The sequence below is a fragment of the Oncorhynchus tshawytscha genome, linkage group LG07 (assembly GCF_018296145.1).
Source record: "Oncorhynchus tshawytscha isolate Ot180627B linkage group LG07, Otsh_v2.0, whole genome shotgun sequence".
NCBI classification, from domain to species: domain Eukaryota; kingdom Metazoa; phylum Chordata; class Actinopteri; order Salmoniformes; family Salmonidae; genus Oncorhynchus; species Oncorhynchus tshawytscha.
This window is the reverse complement of record NC_056435.1, coordinates 45,918,687-45,938,372: the sequence shown is the minus strand read 5'-3', so window position 1 is coordinate 45,938,372 and position 19,686 is coordinate 45,918,687. Positions and strand designations below refer to the sequence as shown.

Here is a 19,686-nt window from a genome sequence, read left to right as displayed (position 1 = left end):
CATAAAAAAATAACATAATAATTGTGCATTATTACATTACATTATCAATCGGCTGGTTGGCTAGTCCAGGTGCCATTTATTTTAAAGTAGCTAAAATATATTACCACGAGACTACATCCGCATCCTGTTACACCCTATGGTTGTGTAAACTTGTGTAGGTTCCCTGACCAAAGAGATGCGTACATGGGGCGTGTTGAGCTGATCACTTTTGTCATTGTTGGTCACCGCTTTTCAAAGTGTTGTATTATGGGGATAAAAATGGCCAGACTTGCAATTACATGTCGACTGCATGAACTTTACAAAAATGATTTTGATCAAAGGTCAAGAAGTTTTCACTACAGTCAACTGCAAGTTAAGTGTTTTATGGGGATTATAGACATTTATTTCGACATGAAGAACAACCTTCATAAACAATGGCAACACTGCCATGTTGTACTTAGCCTTGTTGTTGGAAAACCACATCAGTAGCCAGGTTTCCATCCAATTGACGACAGATTTTCATGCGAATATTCTAGAATCCGCATAAAGAAAGCATGTACATTTTCTCATCAATGGTGTTTCAATTTCATGGACTTGTTGCGGATAAAAATATGTGCATGATGACAGTGCACACGGAATTGTCTTTTCACTGAAGTTTTCAAAATCGAAAGTTAAACGTTTCCATCGTATTTTCAACCCTACCGATAGTTTAGTCACAAAACTGATGAGTTAAATAACAAATGTGCCTTACTATGGTTTTGGCACATGCGCTGTAGCCAACAGCTCGCAGATACAGTGCGGGTAGGCTAGTCTACATGATGAGTTTATTATGGATAAGAGCCAGAATATTTAAGCATCGATCATCATGTAACCAGAATAAGACCCTCGATATTTATTGTAATTGGAGCATCAAGATCACTGTGCACATTCACCACCCTGTGAAGTTCATCATACATAATTTCATCTGTAGCCTTATAAACTACTTGGTTTCCTGAGTCGTAGTGGGAGGACCACACACACCATATCGTGTGACTAAGTTTACTTCAATATGATGGTGATTATATTCATATTTGCGCATAAAGGAGTTTTCACCGACCTTTCTCGCAATATTAATTTTAGACACAAAAAGATCCCACCATATCGAGCAAACAAATTTTCTGTTGGCATTTAGCAAATTCTACCGAAACGTCTTTTTTGCATCACAGCTGTCGTGATTTTTTTTATATACGGTATGACTTTACTCGCAAAACTGTGGATGGAAATGTGGTTAGTGTCCTACTTTCAGTTTTTTCAACAGATGCACCTCCCCCAACTTCACTCCTCAACCTTCGTCTACTGTTGGCTGTTTTCGCCTTACCACTCAAATGAGCCCATTGCATTATCTACTACAGTTTCAGGCAATCAATCAAGCTTGTGAGACTGGAAACAAGACTAACTTGAATATATTTGAATGATACAGTACGTCACATTATATATGATAACTCTTTGCTTTTAATAGCATCACTTCTTGAAGAGCATAGTCAGAACTACACATTTTTGATTATTCCAAAACAATTGCGCACATTTAGCTCTATCATCAGAGTTGTAGCCAGGCCTGCTGCAACCTGGTCTCAGAGCATTTTGTATTATTCTGTATGTAAATCGAGACCCTCCATACAGCATATGATATGTTTCATAATGTATGTGTTAATTTGTGGATGTCCTTCCCCCATTTCGTATTATATGTTACGATTTACAATTCGTATTATATGTTACAAATTTGCAAAATGTATGATATGTTACGAATTCTAGCTAGGTGGATAACGTTAGCTAGCTGGCTAGTGTTAGCTGGGCTAGGACTTAGGCACTAGGGTTAAGGTTAGGGTTATGTTTAGGAGTTTGGTTAAGAGATGGAGATGGGTTAGCTAAAAGGGTTACGTTGTTTAGGGCTAGGGAAAGGGTTAGATAACATGCTAAGTCATTTCAATGTAGCTAAAAATGTATTAAAGTAGTTGAAAGGTTGCTAATTAGCTAAAAAGCTAAAGATGTATGTGATGAGATTCAAACTCGCAACCTTTGGGTTGCTAGACATTGTGTTATGTCCCTACCCACCCACCCCACTTTTGTAACCATCTGTCTTATGAAGTAACATATCATACTAATTGGAGTGTTCCGGATTTACATTTACTATATTTACGTCTAGTCTATGTTACCAGGCTGGTATACCGTACCAGTCATAAAAAATTATATTATTTATATTATTATATTAGTAGAGCGCTGATTGGCCAGCTCATCCTAAGGGAGATGACATACTCTATGAGGAAATAACATGCATTTATTTAAACGGTCTGTTTGAGAAAAAGTTTGAGGTGGGGTTTTTTAAGTGTTTCTTCTCCAATTTATGCTTTGGCTACAAATACGAGTATAGGACGAGTCAACAACATTATTTGGATATGAGTTAACAGAATGTTAACTTTTAAAAGTGAGATTTTAACTGGGGAGTTACTTTAAAACATGCTAAACTTGATTAACATATTTATAGAAAAAATCTGTAAAATATTTAAAGAGAGACTTATACATGAATAATAATATTTTACAGTTGAAGTATTTCATTGCAACATACTGTATCTTTAAAGTAAATAACTTTTCTGCACTCAACAGCTTTCCAAAACGTCACAATTTCATAAGACCCTTTCTCAGCCTCAGACATTAGTGTTTGAAAAAATGCAGCACTCTAATGCTGTTTGCAGCGTTTTGAACATCCACTAACATAGTGACCCCTCCTTCCACAGTAATCCCCTAATTGCCCATTTTCTCAATGGCAGCAACGCACAAGGAATCCTCTCTTGGTTCTCCCTGACCTATTCCTATCTGAAGGTGCAAAGGGATATGGGTTAATCAAGGTTAGAGTTTGTTGACACAAAGGTCAAGAGTTCACAGAGTTGACAGTATTCCTACACATTGTCCTAATTATCAGAGTCATCTGCAATTTCATCGTTATCCCCCTCTTCCTTCCTGTTGCCATTCTTCTTCTCCTCAGAGTCACTCTCCTGGGCCTGAAAGAAACAGTAAAACATTTGTTTGAGCTCTCTAATTTTGCCACAGCAGGGCATTAGACAGGAAAACATATCACTTTGCAAGCAGAGGAAGCTGGGGAAGTAGCTATGTGTTATAAACAAACTGTGCAGTGTTTAAGAAGGATACTGTATTGTACAGCAAATCACCCCCTTAGTGTAGAATAGAAGGCTACTGTCTAACAACATGGCTCAGTGCGCCTGAACATGCCTCACTGTTGTTTTCTGGATCTAGCCAGTAATGATTAGCTAGGAACAAAAACAGTACAACGTATCTTATCAGCCCAGTGTTCCACACACAGCTTCCCATTTCCCTTACAGCTGTCTGTAAACCTCAATATTCACTACATAAGGATCCTCCACAAATCAAAATGTTCTTGAGATTACCGGAGCGCCAAGAGGCTTCTAAACAGCTTCTACCCTCAAGCCATAAGACTCCTGAACAGCTAATCAAATGGCTACCCAGTCTATTTGCATTGCCCCCCACGCTGCTGCTACTCCTCTCTGTTATTATCTATGCATAGCCACTTTAATAACTCTACCTATATGTACATAATTACCACGACACCGGTGCCCCCGCATATTGACACATTGACTCTGTACCGGTACCCTGTGTATATAGCCCCACTATTGTTATTTACTGCTGCTCTTTAATTATTTGTTATTCTTTTCCCATGCTTTTTTAAAAACGGTATTTTCTAAAAACAGCATTGTTGGTTAAGGGCTTGTAAGTAAGCATTTCACTGTAAGGTCTACACCTGTTATATTCGGTGCATGTGACAAATACAATTTGATTTGATTACAATAGACAGAAAGCTTGCAGAAAATTACAGATTATAAAAATGCCACATAAAAGCTTTTGTCTGTTTTCCTTATGGGAATTTAGAATGGTGTTTCAATCAAATATGTAACAAAGAGAGAAATTATTTTAGAAATGACATTTAACTCAGTAGCTTCATAAGTTCATTATGGCCAGTACCTCATCTTCTGACTGCTCCTGAGGCAGCAGGGAGCCTTCCTCCTCTTCATAACTCCCCTTTGAGTGTTGAGAGAGGATCTCCTCACCCTGCAACACAAAGGCATCTATTTGATTTGATTTATTAGGATCCCCATTAGCCAACACCAATGGCAACATCTAGTCTTACTGGGGTCAGACACACAAAGAAAAAGACATTATAGACAAAAGACTTTGCAATTTACATATATTTAAAAACATTAACATGTAGTGTGTGTGCGTATATCAGTTACACATACAGTACCAGTCAAAAGTTTGGACACACCTACTCATTCAAGGGTTTTTCTTTATTTTAACTATTTTCTACAATGTAGAATAATAGGGAAGACATCAAAACTATGAAATAACCCATATGGAATCATGTAGTAATGGGAAAACAAGTGTTTTATTGCTTCTTTAATCAGAACAACAGTTTTCAGCTGAGCTAACATAATTGCAAAGGGGTTTTCTAATGATCAATTAGCATTTTAAAATGATTCACTTGGATTAGCTAACACAACGTGCCATTGGAACACAGGAGTAATGGTTGCTGAGAATGGGCCTCTGTACGCCTATGTAGATATTCATTTTTTAAATAAATCTGCCGTTTCCAGCTACAATAGTAATTTACAACATTATGTCTACGCTCTATTTCTGATTAATTTTATGTTATTTTAATGGACAAAAAAAATGTGCTTTTCTTTCAAAAACAAGGGCATTTCTAAGTGACCCCAAACCTTTGAACGGTAGTGTAGATTTTATTGTGTTGATGGATTTCTTGTGTATTATGTATTGATGACTATTGTAAATTGTCTCAAATAATTCAGCATTAGCTGCTATTAACACCATGTAATGTTGCCTTATTGAATTTTAAATAAACCATTCTCTAGTATTTTTCCCCTCAGTATTTTGTATTGTATCTTGTGCTTTTTCAACAATTGCATCCCCAGCTTCAGGAAAGACTCCAGGAAAAGACGGCCATACTAGCAACAACAACAACATAAAAAGACAGGTAATATAATAGTTATGGAATCTGTCTGACACTGTGGCAGCGAGAGCCATTGTCAATGTACTGAGACTCCCATTCAGGCACACATTGAGCACAGGTCTGTTGTCAAACACCTGGCAAGGAGAAGATGGAGGTGACACATTAGAATACACACACTACCTCGAGCTTCTCAACACCCAAACGCAGCCAGGAGAGCCCATCCACATGCACACACACATACATACACCCTGCACTGGAGCCAGTAGAGCATGACAGATGGCTTGATCTCCCTCCAGCCAGCCAGCCAGAGTGTGTGTTGGAGAGGCAGAACACCTGGGGGAATACATGTTTACACGCTTCTCATTTGGCATGGACACAGTAATTTAAATGCTATTTCCAGCAATACATGTTCCATAGTGAACTGAACAATCATTACACATACAAGACACATCATGTGTTTGAATAAGGGTTAAACCATTCATGACAAGCTCCTAGTGCAAACAGACTCAGTACTTTAACCAGGTTGACCAGGATGTGGAAGTCTCTGACAGCCAGGTTCCATGTCAGCAGCTTCTCACTCTTCACCTGGACACAGAAATGGGTAAATGTCCCATTATAAATCACACAGAGTATGCACTAATGCTTGCTGAATGTATGCAGTCACACACAAGCGTATCATAGTCACTGCAGAACGTCTACTAGCGCCCACTAGCCAGCTAGCTTGCATCTGCTCTGCTCCACTGGGAGTTCCTCTGTGCCTGCCTGTGTATGTGTCCAGTTGTGTAACTGGTGTACCTCAGTGCTGTCACTGTGCCTGACAGGGGAATCTTCATCACAGCCTTCTCAAGCTCTCCCATCATTCCCTTATAGAACGGCAGGAACGTCAGCCTGGGGAGGGGGGCGCTTATAGAGGACAGGAGAGATAGTTGTAGTGGTACACATATGTACCAGGACCTACCTGTTGAGAGTGGGCCAAGTTCTAGAGCTGGCGTCTTTGGCTACTGCGTTGAGGATCTCAGGGATGCCCTCTCCAGCTATCTCCTCCACTGCCTTCAGAACATCATCAGTGTGCTCCAGGTAAATATTACAGAGAGGAGGAGAAGGGAACACAAACACCATGAACACTCTGAATAGTATTATTCACCTTACAGCCAGTGGGAGCATGGCAACCACAATAGCAGGAGAAGAGCTACAATAAATGGAGGTTACAAGAGGGTTGGGTCTATCCAATAAAGTAAATTCCCCTTTCCAGTGTCTGTGGTATACTGACACCTAATGGCCACCTTAATTCATTAACTGCTCTACATCATCCATGAATCCATGTGGGACACACACCTGAGGAGAGTTTGGAGAGTCTCGTTGTCTTTGGGTCCTCTTTGGTTCTCTCGGTCTCCGCTCGTAGTCACCAACTCCTGGCACAGGAACTGCCGGGCTAGGGTTGCTAGAGGCAGAGGCTGTTATATACTGAACAGATCCTCATTGAAAATCAATGTAACTTTTCAGAATATCATTACATCTTTGGAATTGACTGGATTGAAATGGAATTGATCCTGATACAGTCCATTTTACTGTTGCATCAATCTTATAGACATTGATTTAGTGCATGTCTTACTAGTCTGCTCCCTGTTTGTAGCCTGGTGCCCTCCTCTCTCAGCCACAGTGGTGAGCAGCTGAGAGAGACAGAGAGCTATGCTGAGGCTGGGCACTGTACTGCGGAAGTTCAGGATGTACTTAAAGCTGTGTCTGAAGACCAGAGAGATAGGGGAGAACCGCTTTACCATACTTGTCACACACACAACATTGGCAGTGATCGGACAGGGAATGTTTCACCTCTCAATGGATGAGCTGGTCCAAGGTCAGTTCAGGCCCTCCCTCTTTCAGGCGGTCAGCCAGCAGTCCCAGAGCTCTCTTCAGCAGGCTATGGTGCTCTGGTTGGGAAAAACCAGACCTAACACACAATAGCTGCAGGCTTTTGTTGCAGATCACTAACACACCTGATTCTCATTTGTTGAATCAGGTGTGTTAGAGCTGGGCTGAAACAAAACAAGCCAACACCAACCTCTCCAGGACCACAGTTGACAAACCCTGAGTAATTGTCATTTGATATTGTCCTGAAAGGCAGGAGTGTGCAGGTGGTGTTGTGTTGAAGTGTGACTGACCAGCTGAAGGTGGTGTGTAGGAACTGTAGGAGGAGCTGGTAGGCTGAGGACAGCAGCTGGTGCTCCTTCACATCAGGACCTGGGGTGTCCACCACCCCCTGGTTTTTAGACAGCAGAGTCTGCACACAGCAGGAAAGACAGTCACAAAGGGGGACTACAACAATGAGCTAAATGTGTGCCGAGACACAAAAAAACATGAAGCTGTGTTTGTGTCTTGTGTACCTGGAAGTGATTGTGGCAGATTGTGGCACCACAATAAGTGTTGAATCTCATCTCAGGAAAAAGTTTAAAAAATATATATTTTCTTTCCCTTCTTTGGAATAGCAGTGGAGCTAGACACGGGAGCTCCCTCTGTACTCTCCCCATCAACGTTGGCTAGAGGAGGAGCGTAGCCAGGGATTTCTGAAACACAAAAGCTGAGTTGAGTAAACAGACAAACACAAACACATTGGTAAAACAGATGAGATCAGACTGAGCTAATTTGATTAGTGAGTCAAGTGTTGATAGATACAGTTGAAGTCTGAAGTTTACATACACTTACATACAGGTTAGAGTCATTAAACTCATTTTTCAACCACTCCACAAATGTCTTGTTAACAAACTATAGTTTTGGCAAGTCGGTTAGGACATCTACTTTGTGCATGACACAAGTCATTTTTCCAACAATTGTTTACAGACAGATAATTTCACTTATAATTCACTGTATCACAATTCCAGTGGGTCAGAAGTTTACATACACTAAGTTGACTGTACCTTTAAACAGCTTGGAAAATTCCAGAAAATGATGTCATGGCTTTAGAAGCTTCTGATAGGCTAATTGACATCATTTGAGTCAATTGGAGGTGTACCTGTGGATGTATTTCAAGGCCTACCTTGAGGGACTGGTGCACTTCACAAAATAGATGGCTTCATGAGGATGGAGAATTATGTGGATATAATCACCGCCTGGTACGGCAACTGCTCCGCCCACAACCGTAAGGCTCTCCAGAGGGTAGTGAGGTCTGCATAACGCATCACCGGGGGGGGCAAACTACCTGCCCTCCAGGACACCTACACCACCCGATGTCACAGGAAGGCCATAAAGATCATCAAGGACAACAACCACCCGAGCCACTGCCTGTTCACCCCGCTATCATCCAGAAGGCGAGGTCAGTACAGGTGCATCAAAGCTGGGACCGAGAGACTGAAAAACAGCTTCTCATCTCAAGGCCATCAGACTGTTAAACAGCCACCACTAACATTGAGTGGCTGCTGCCAACACACTGACTCAACTCCAGCCACTTTAATAATGGGAATTGATGGGAAATGATGTAAAATATATCACTAGCCACTTTAAACAATGCTACCTAATATAAATGTTTACATATGTATACGTATATACTGTACTCTATATCTACTGCATCTTTAGCCACTAACTATGCCACTTTGTTTACATACTCCTCTCATATGTATATACTGTACTCAATACCATCTACTGTATCTTGCCTATGCTGCTCTGTACCATCACTCATTCATATCTTTATGTACATATTCTTTATCCCCTTACACTTGTGTCTATAAGGTAGTAGTTTTGGAATTGTTAGCTAGATTACTTGTTGGTTATTACTGCATTGTCGGAACTAGAAGCACAAGTATTTCGCTACACTTGCATTAACATCTGCTAACCATGTGTATGTGACATAAAATTTGATTTGAAGCAACATCTCAAGACATCAGTCAGGAAGTTAAAGCTTGGTCGCAAATGGTTCTTCCAACTAAACAATGACCACAAGCATACTTCTGAAGATGTTGCAAAATGGCTTAAGGACTATAAAGTCATGGTATTGGAGTGGTCATCACAAAGCCCTGACCTCAATCCCATATAAAATTTGTGGGCAGAACTGAAATAGTGTGTGCGAGCAAGGAGGCCTACAAACCTGACTCAGTTACACCAGCTCTGTCAGGAGGAATGGGCCAAAATTCACCCAACTTCTTGTGGAAGGCAACCCGTAAACCCAAGTTTAACAATTTGAAGGCAACGTTACCAACTACTAATTGAGTGCACGTAAACTTCTGACCCACTTGGAATGTGATGAAATAAATAAAAGCTGAAATAAATCATTCTCTCTACTACTATTCTGTCATTTCAAATTCTTAAAATAAAGTGGTGATCCTAACTGACCTAAGACAGGGATTAAATGTCAGGAATTGTGAAACTGAGTTTAAATGTATTTGGCTAAGGTGTATTTAAACTTCTGGCTTCAACTGTAGATACAGGTGACATAAACATGAAAACACAGATACGGGTGGGAGAGGTGTGTAACATGAACATGGGAAACATGAAGAGCGACTTCTAGGTGTGACATGCAAGATAAGACCGATCCACAAATATGCCATATGAATGGAGTCCACACCTTGCTATAGACCATAAAACCCTTGTCTAAGACATCCCATTACCCCATTGTCTAAGAAAGCGCTGTACTGACCTCTCTAAACCAGTTGATGGTGTGGAAGAGCAGGCCAGAGAGGAACTCTACCTGGCTTGGACAGGCTCTCTGACTTCTCCACCACATCCATGTCAGTCAGGATCAGAGGGCAGCCTGCAAACACACACGCACACACACTCCATTAGAAAGGCAAGAACCATAGCATGTCTACTCCATTCCCAGCACAGCAGGCTGAGTCGAAACATGCAGGTGTCTGCATGTTGTCATTTTAAAAAAGTACTTGTACTTATGCGTATAGCTGGGCCGATAAAACAAAAATGATCGACACTGACCGTACCAACCATTATCAAGGACATTTACAGTGCCTTCAGAAAAGTATTCACACCCCTTGTTACAGCCTGAATTTAAAATGGATCACATTGAGATTTTTTTTGTCACTGACCTACACACAATACCTCTTCATGTTAAAGTGGAATTATGTTTTCAAATTTTTGACATAAAATGCTGAAATGTCTTGAGTCAATAAGGATTCACCCCCTTTCAACCCTGTTATGGCAAGATAAAATAAGTTCAGGGGTAAAAATGTGCTTAACAACTCACATATGTTCCATGGACTCATTCTGTGTGCAATAATAGTGTTTAACATGACTTTTGAATGATTACCTCATCTCTGTACCCCACATATACAAAGACCAGGGTTTTTTTCCAATGCCTAACAATGAAGGGCACCTATTGGTAGATGGGTAAAAACTAAAAAAGCAGACATTGTATATCCCTTTTGAGCATAGTGAAGTTATGAATTACACGTTGGGTGGTGTATCAATACACCCAGTCACTACAAAGATACAGGTGTCCTTCCTAACTCAGTTGCTGGAGATGAAGGAAACAGCGCAGCGATTTCACCATGAGGCTAATGGTGAATTTAAAACAGTTACAGAGTTCAATGGCTGTGATAGGAGAAAAGTGAGGATGGATCAACAACATTGTAGTTTCTCCACAATACTAACCTGATTGATAGAATGAAAATAACAAAGCTTGTACAGAATACAAATATTCCCAAACATGCATCCTGTTTGCAACTAGGCACTAAAGTAATACTGCAAAAAATATCGCAAAGCAATTAAGTTTTTGTCCTGAATAAAAAGTGTTATGTTTTGGGCAAATCCAATATAACACATCACTACTGAGTACCACACTTTATATTTTCAAGCATGGTGGTGGCAGCATCATGTTACAGTGCCTTGCAAAAGTATTCACCCCTTTGTGTTTTTCCTATTTTGTTGCATTACAACCTGTAATTTAAATACATTTTTATTTGGATTTCATGTAGCGGACATACACAAAATTGTCTAAATTGGTGAAGTGAAATGAAAAAAATAACTTGTTTAAAAAAAATAAAAAAACGTTAAAATGTTGAGTGCATATGTATTCACTCCCTTTACTAAGAAGCTTCTAAATAATATCTGATGTAACCAATTACCTTCAGAAGGAACATAATTAATCAAATAAAGTTCACCTGTGTGCAATCTAAGTGTCACATGATCTATCACATGATCTCAGTATACAGTTGAAGTTGGAAGTTTACATATACCTTAGCCAAATACATTTAAACTCAGTTTTTCACAATTCCTGACATTTAATCATCGTAAAAAATCCCTGTATTAGGTCAGTTAGGATCACCACTTTATTTTAAGAATGTAAAATGTCAGAATAATACTAGAGTGATTTATTTCAGCTTTTATTTCTTTCATCACATTCCAGTGGGTCAGAAGTTTACATACACTCAATTAGTATTTGGTATCATTGCTTTTAAATTGTTTAACTTGGGTCAAACATTTCAGTTAGCCTTCCACAAGCTTCCCATAACAAGTGGGTGAATTTTGGCTCATTCCCCCTGACAGAGCTGGTTGTAAACTGAGTCAGGTCTGTAGGCCACCTTGCTCGCACACACTTTTTCAGTTCTGCCCACAAATTTTCAATAGGATTGAGGTCAGGGCTTTGTGATACTCCAATACCTTAACTTTATTGTCCTTAAGCCATTTTGCCACAACTTTGGAAGTATGCTTGGGGTCATTGTCCATTTGGAAGACCAATTGTCCTGAGATGTTGCATCAATATATCCACATAATTTTCCTCCCTCATGATGCCATCTATTTTGTGAAGTGCACCAGACCCTCCTGCAGCAAAGCACCCCCACAACATGATGCTGTCACCCCCAAGCTTCACGGTTGGGATGGTGTTCATCGGCTTGCAAGCCTCCCCCTTTACCCTTAAACATAGTGATGGTCATTATGGCCAAACAGTTCTATTTTTGTTTCATCCGACCAGAAGACATTTCTCCAAAAAGTATGATATTTGTCCCCATGTGCAGTTGTAAACCGTAGTCTGGCTTTTTTATGGCGGTTTTGGAGCAGTGTCTTCTTCCTTGCTGAGCGACCTTTCAGGTTATGTCGATATAGGACTTGTTTTACTGTGGATATTGATACTTTTGTACTTGTTTCCTTCAGCATCTTCACAAGCTCCTTTGCTGTTGTTCTGGGATTGATTTGCACTTATTGCATCAAAGTACGTTCATCTCTAGGAGACAGAATGCGTCTCCTTCCTGAGCGGTATGACGGCTGCGTGGTCCCATGGTGTTTATACTTGTGTACTATTGTTTGTAAAGATGAACGTGGTACCTTCAGGCTTTTGAAATTTGCTCCGAAGGATGAACCAGACTTGTGGAGGTCTACAATTGTTTTTCTGAGGTCTTGGCTGATTTCTTTTGATTTTCCCATGAAGTCAAGCAAAGAGGCACTGAGTTTGAAGGTAGGCCTTGCAATACATCCACAGGTACACCCCCAATTGACTGAAATTATGTAAATTAGCCTATCAGAAGCTTCTAAAGCCATGACCTAATTTTCTGGAATTTTCCAAGCTGTTTAAAGGCACAGTCAGCTTAGTGTATGTAAACTTCTGACCCACTGGAATTGTGATACAGTGAATTATAAGTGAAATAATCTCTGAAAACAATTGTTGGAAAAATTACGTCATGGCATCACATATCCCCAGAAAAAACACTAGACTAACAGGGCTCCACCCACTTGAGCTCACTGGCGATGTCACTGTGCTGGGAGTCCTCCAAGATCTCTGGCAGACTGTTGATGTCACGCTGAATCTCCACTGGCGCCATGGAAACCAGCTGCATCAGCTTACCTGCTAACTCCTTGTCACACCCTGATCTGTTTCACCTGTCCTTATGATTGTCTCCACCCCCTCCAGGTGTCACTTATTTTCCCCAGTGTATTTATTCCTGTGTTTCCTGCCTCTCTGTGCAGGGTTCGTCTTGTATGTTTCCAAGTCAACCAGCGGTTTTCCCGTTCGCCTGCTTTTTGCATGATCCTTTTTCTAGTCTTCCCGGTTTTGACCCTTGCCTGTTTCTGTACCCGCCTGCCTGACCATTCTGCCTGCCTTGACCACGAGCCTGTCTGCCACTCTGTACCTCCTGGACTCTGATCTGGTTTTGACCTTTTTGCCTGTCCACGACCATTCACTTGCCTACCCCTTTGGATTAATAAACATTGTAAGACTCCAACCATCTTCCTCCTGTGTCTGCATTTGGGTCTCGCCTTATGCCTTGATAGTTACAGTGAGGTTTGAGGAAAGTCAGTCTAGCCTTGCTACTTAGTGGGAATATACAGATTGAATTAGTGTAGAGTATAGGTTACATCTGCTGTCATAGTGTTAATGACCAAAGTCTACAACAAAAAGACAAAAAGGAAAGGCTTTACAAAATTGTGGTCATATTTGAATTTCACATCCAGTTGAAGATGATGGATAAATACCCCAACACTACTTAGACCAAGGTGTTTTTGCATAGAGCGAGGCTGTCAAACCTGCAGCATCTCGATCCCCAGCAGCATGCACAGCAGACTCTCCTAAAATGAACTGACAGCTGGACCACAGACAGGACACAAAGTGATGTTTACATGTAACTATTCTCTACTGCCACTGAGCAAACATTTCAGAGAATTTGAGAGAGCCAGGTGCCCTGCTCCCCTTGGGGCTGTGTGATCTGTGGCGTTACCTGCAGGTCACATCGGCCAGGCGTGGTACACAGGGAGGAGACAGTTCCTGAACCTCTCAGGATCCTCAATGTGAGACTCCAGTCCTTTGATTAACTCCTGGACAATCTTAGACATCAAGGTCAGAAGATCAGGCATCATGCTTTATAGAATGTGCAATACCAAAGACAGTTTGGAAACATTATACTCACCCCGGGGTATCTGGGACTCTTTTTCAGTCGTTGCTGGAGTCTCTTTTGGAAAACCATTTGTTCTACAGCTTACAAAGCAATATAATGATGCATTATCCACCAATTGCCAGTTAAGAACAATAATTAGTCAATATGTTGATGAATGACTATTGAGGGTGTGTGTCTTACCAATTTCATTGGATATACTTCCTTTTCTCAAGATGACACCAGCCCCTGCACAGAAATTGACCAAAGACAGAGTCATTATTGGTGTCCTCCTGAGTAGTGGCCTTGGATGATGCCCAATGGTCTTACTCTTCTTGGGTTCTGAATGAGATGGGGATGGATCCCAAATGAACTGACTGACACTAGCTAGTTTGTGTATTTCTCATGGGACATACAAAGTCAATAGACAAGGTCTGGTTTCCTTGTTTGTTTGAGAGCCTGAAGGACTTAAATTACTTACTTGACACATCTGGTGGAGCAGCACTTTTGCTTTTTTCCACAGAGGGTCTCTTCTTGCGCATCAATGTCTGGAAAATGCAATGAGACAAATGAAGAGGTCATCCACAGGCAGGCCCGGTTCCACAAGGGGGCTAAAGGGGGCTTAGCCCTTCAGTTCAAACTTTATCCCCCACAGTTTTAGTGGTATGTTTCTATTTAAAAATAGCAAGAAAGTTTCAATGATTGAGTGACAGGTTGGTGCAAAATCTGTATCTCCGCTGCACCGTGTCAGCACAATGAACAGGGTGCGCCGCGGTGTGTAGGGGTTCTATAGAAAGCCACTGGGCGGTTAGGTATGACTCCTTTGGGTTTCCATAAAAAGTGGGGGAAAATGCATGCGTTTGTACAACACAGAAGTAAGAGTGGAGGCAATAGGGCTTCTGAAGGCAGTGATGGTACCCAGCTTTAAGTTTACAGCCACCATGCTCCACAGAATAAGTGTTTTGTAAAAAAATTAAAGCAGCAGTAAAATAACAGTAGCAAGGCTATAAAACAGGGGGTACCGGTACATCGTCAATGTGCGGGGTCACAGCTTAGTAGAGGTAATTAAGGTAGTATTTGCATGTAGGTAGAGTTAAAGTGACTGTGCATAGATAATAAACAGAGAGTAGCAGCAGCATAACAGAGACACACAGACACACACACACACACACACACACACACACACACAATGCAATTAGTCTGGGTAGCCATTTGATGGGGGATAGAAGCTGTTAAGAAGCCTTTTGGACCTAGACTTGGCGTTCCGGTACCGCTTGCCATGCGGTAGTAGAGAGAACAGTTTATGACTAGGGTGGCTGGAGTCTTTGACAATTTACAGGGCCTTCCTCTGACACCGCCTGGTATAGAGGTCTTGGGTGGTAGGAAGCTTGGCCCCAGCAATGTACTGGGCCATACGCTCTACCCTCTGTAGTGCCTTGAGGTACGAGGCAGAGCAGTTGCCCTATCAGGCAGTGATGCAACCAGTCAGGATGCTCTCGATGGTGCGGCTGTAGAACCTTTTGAGGATCTGAGGACCCATGCCAAATCTTTTCAGTCTTCTGAGGGGGAACACGTTTTGTTGTGCCCTCTTCATGATTGTCTTGGTGTGTTTTGGTGGAAGCTGAGTTTAGTGTTACTCGCCAGTTCTTGCAGACCGAAGTCACCCGCTCTGGATCCAATGAGGACAAATGGACGCCACTTGATATCCTGCAATGATTTTCTGGTCCTCTCTTTGCTATCCCGATCATACTTACTGCACTGAAACATGGACTGACTTTTGGGGAGTCCACAGCTAAATGCGAGAACAAATTATCCACTTCGACAAACATTTTCAGTCAGCAGAGAAGAGGCGTAATACACCCGAAGAAAGCTCAACTAACCCAACTGGTATTTGAGGGGGATCTTACAAGTTAATTTAGGGGAGAATGGAATAATCAATTACTCAGGACGGTCCACGGAGAATTTAGAAAGCTGCAACTCTTCTGAAAAGTTATGATTGAAACAATCTAGCTGGTTGGTTTTTATAAAAATCTTGCTTTTGTGTGTAGGCCACTCGCCATGGTCCTGATAGAGTGCAGTGAGATTTCGTTCCATTGACCCTGTCACTTTGTCACCCCTGATTGATTTGGAGTGGGTATTCTATGTTCTATTATTTGTATTCCTATGTTTTGTCCCGGGTTCTCAATCAGGGATAGCAGTCTATCGTTGTCTCTGATTGAGAACCATACTTAGGTAGCCATTTTCCCACCTGTCTTTGTGGGAAGTTGACTTTGTTTATGGCACATAGCATTAAGCTTCACGGTTTGTTTGGTAGTGTTTATTGTTTTTGTCGGCGTCATTCTTAATAAAGGAATATGTAAGCTCACCACGCTGCGCCTTGGTCCTCTTCATTCAACGGCCGTGACACACTTCTTGGTCAAAAGCATTTTTTAAAGTTTGTTTTTTATTGTGGTATAAGCAGAATTTAATATAATTCCAATGTAAAAACCCAAATGACGGCCATGGGTATAGCTACAGACAGTTTATATAAATAGATAGACTACTTTCTATTATGGTCTTCTTGGTGGCCTATTGGTTTTCGTTGCTTTAAATGGAACTGTACGTTTTGGAAACATGTTTATGGTAGGCTGGCAATGCTTAATTGATTACGTGGGTCGAATTTGATTCACCAAAATGTACCATATCACAACGTGTTGCTCAACTGTCCCCTTAGTAATTTTATCCTAGTGCTGGGTCTGCACACAGGGCAATAGTGTGCTGTTTGGTTAACTGTTTGGTTAGCTGAGAAACGCTCAACTCCATTCTCTTATATCGAGGCGGAACGGAGTTTTGATAGCTGGTCGTGGGATTTGCAAGCAACAACATGGAGTCACCTTCAGTCGATTCTTGTAAAAATGTCAATTCTGAAAACGCTTACCTGTAGCTACTTATGTTTTTCCTGTACGACAGCGGTCCTTCGCATGATGCTGAAATTCATACTTTTAATCAAACTTTCAGCGAATACAACCACTGACATTTTCCTCATTTGTGTTGCTAGAACTACTTACTATGTAAGCTGAGATTCAATTGGAGCATGCACATTCGTGCTGAGTTGAGCAACACAAATGTTGAAAAAGTTGGTGGTTGTATTAGATAAAAGTTTTTATTCAAATATGAATTTCAGCTCCCCGCAGAAGGACCGCAGTTGTACAGGACAAGCATAGGTACAGGTACGCATTATGGAATACTGAAGTATAATTACAAGCATTTCATAAGTGTCAAAGGCTTTTATTGATAATTACATGAAGTTGATGCAAAGAGTCAATATTTGCAGTGTTGACCCTTCTTTTTCAAGACCTCAGCAATCCGCCCTGGTATGCTGTCAATTAACTTCTGGGCCACATCCTGACTGATGGCAGCCCATTCTTGCATAATCAATGCTTGGAGTTTGTCAGAATTTGTGGGGTTTTGTTTTTCCTCCCGCCTCTTGAGGATTGACCACAAGTTCTGAATGGGATTAAGGTCTGGGGAGTTTCCTGGCCATGGATCCAAAATATCGATGTTTTGTTCCTGAGCCACTTAGTTATCACTTTTGCCTCATGGCAAGGTGTTCCATCATGCTGGAAAAGGCATTGTTCGTCACCAAACTGTTCCTGGATGGTTGGGAGAAGTTGCTCTCGGAGGATGTGTTAGTACCATTCTTTATTCATGGCTGTGTTCTTAGGCAAAATTGTGAGTGAGTCCACTCCCCTGGCTGAGAAGCAACCCCACACATGAATGGTCTCAGGATGCTTTACTGTTGGCATGACACAGGACTGATGGTAGCGCTCACCTTGTCTTCTCCGGACAAGCTTTTTTCCAGATGTCCCAAACAATCGGAAAGGGGATTCATCAGAGAAAATGACTTTACCCCAGTCCTCAGCAGTCCAATCCCTGTACCTTTTGCAGAATATCAGTCTGTCCCTGATGTTTTTCCTGGAGAGAAGTGGCTTCTTTGCTGTCCTTCTTGACACCAGGCCATCCTCTAAAAGTCTCACTGTGCATGCAGATGCACTCACACCTGCCTGCTGCCATTCCTGAGCAAGCTCTGTACTGGTGGTGCCCCGATCCCGCAGCTGAATCAATTTTAGGAGACGGTCCTGGCGCTTGCTGGACTTTCTTGGGCGCCCTGAAGCCTTCTTCACAACAATTGAACCACTCTCCTTGAAGTTCTTGATGATCCGATAAATGGTTGCTTTAGGTGCAATATTACTGGCAGCAATATCCTTGCCTGTGAAGCCCTTTTTGTGCAAAGCAATGATGACGGCACGTGGAGTGATCTCCAGCCGTGTCCTCGTCAACACTGAGTGGGACGCAACACTGTGTTAACGAGAGAATCACTGACATGATGTCAACTGGTCCTTTTGTGGCAGGGCTGATATGCAGTGGACATGTTTTGGGGGATTCAGTTCATTTGCATGGCAAAGAGGGACTTTGCAATTAATTGCAATTCATCTGAGCACTCTTCATAACATTCTGAAGTATATGCAAATTGCCATCATACAAACTGAGGCAGCAGACTTTGTGAAAATTAATATTTGTGTCATTCTCAAAACTTTTGGCCACAACTGTAGTGTTTGTAATGCAAGATTGAAGAGAACCTGTCTAGTCAGAGATCACATTTATTTTTGGAGATTCCAAAACATGACCTGTTCATTCAAGGCAGGATCAATATATTGTTTTAGGTGATAATAAAACATGTTTTGTTAAGTTACTTATTCCTCAACATGTTTCTCTAACCTCATATCAAGTCAAGCTAGTTTGCACAGCAGAGCAGCTAGCTAGCTAAAAGCTAGCCTAGGTTGAAGAAACCAGTAGCGAGCAACTATCATCAACAACAAACATCATTACCATCACAATCAAATTAAACTGGAGGCAGCACTCATATAATTGGCTTAACACATTGTAGTACTTAACATTACTATTAAAATACTACTCACTTATAGGAATGTGTAATGGTTTACAATGTGATAGCTATCCCATAAAGACATCAGGGAAAACCACATTTTCATCTTCTCTTGTGGGTTGAGACGATGCAAAGTTTGGAAAATGTCAAAATATGCAGTGTCCGTCTCGCAACAGAGCCTTCAACCGCAAGGGGGAGTTGCGATTCCACTCTGTTACCGACGTCCCCATTGAAATGCATGACATCTGGCGCAAGTAAATGGCGCTTATGGGAAATGTAAACGAAGCATTAAGTCTCATTTCCACCAGATGCATCAAACTCTTTGCGTTCTGACAGAAGTCATTAATTGTCAATGGAGCAGTCCGCAAAGCTGCGTTGGGGCTCATCTGCGTGCTTGTTGTCCTCACCAGGCTCTTGATCTGACTGCAGCTCAGGGTCATTACCGATTTCAGTAGGCAAATGCTCACCTTTGTTGGCCACTGGCAGGCTGGAGAAGTATGCTCAGATGAATCCGGATTTCAACTGTACAGGACAGATGGCAGACACTTTACATGTTGCGTTTATATTTTTGTTCAGTATAGATAGCTTAGCTAAGAAATTGCCAGCACCTAGCTTCCACTTTACAGCTAATTATTTAGCAGGAACCCATCCAACTTGAAGGAGGTGGACAGTTTTGCTTTGAAGAATGGGCAAAAATCCCAGTGGATAGATATGCCAAGTTTATAGAGCCATATCCCAAGAGACTTGCAGCTGTAATTGATGCAAAAGGTGTTAAATAAAAGGTGTTTGTTTGTGGATAATAAATTGCGTTTGTGGATAGTGATTTATAATTGTGGAAAGTGATTTACATATGTGGATTGGTGATTTACATTTGTGGATTGGTACATATTTGTACAGATATTGATACACAAATACAAAATGCATGCTGTGTGTTCACAATACAT

At 41.4% G+C, this 19,686-nt stretch overlaps 1 long non-coding RNA gene across 4 annotated transcripts; it reads right to left on the bottom strand.

Moving 5' to 3' along the window:
- Positions 1 to 364: 364 nt before the first annotated feature.
- Positions 365 to 19,401, bottom strand: LOC121846800. 4 transcript variants are annotated; one of them, XR_006083769.1, is made up of 15 exons: positions 18,777 to 19,401; positions 14,300 to 14,366; positions 14,023 to 14,067; positions 13,855 to 13,922; positions 13,666 to 13,771; positions 13,424 to 13,533; positions 9,639 to 9,752; positions 7,396 to 7,575; positions 6,845 to 7,292; positions 6,627 to 6,757; positions 6,350 to 6,455; positions 5,973 to 6,064; positions 5,810 to 5,902; positions 5,528 to 5,599; positions 4,545 to 5,347 (listed from the first exon to the last, which is right to left on the bottom strand). It is a non-coding gene; the product is annotated as an uncharacterized LOC121846800 (long non-coding RNA). The 4 variants fall into 4 exon arrangements; XR_006083767.1 differs by lacking the exons at positions 4,545 to 5,347; positions 5,528 to 5,599; positions 5,810 to 5,902 and adding exons at positions 365 to 3,014; positions 4,012 to 4,098; XR_006083768.1 differs by having other exon boundaries at positions 4,545 to 5,599.
- Positions 19,402 to 19,686: the final 285 nt, after the last annotated feature.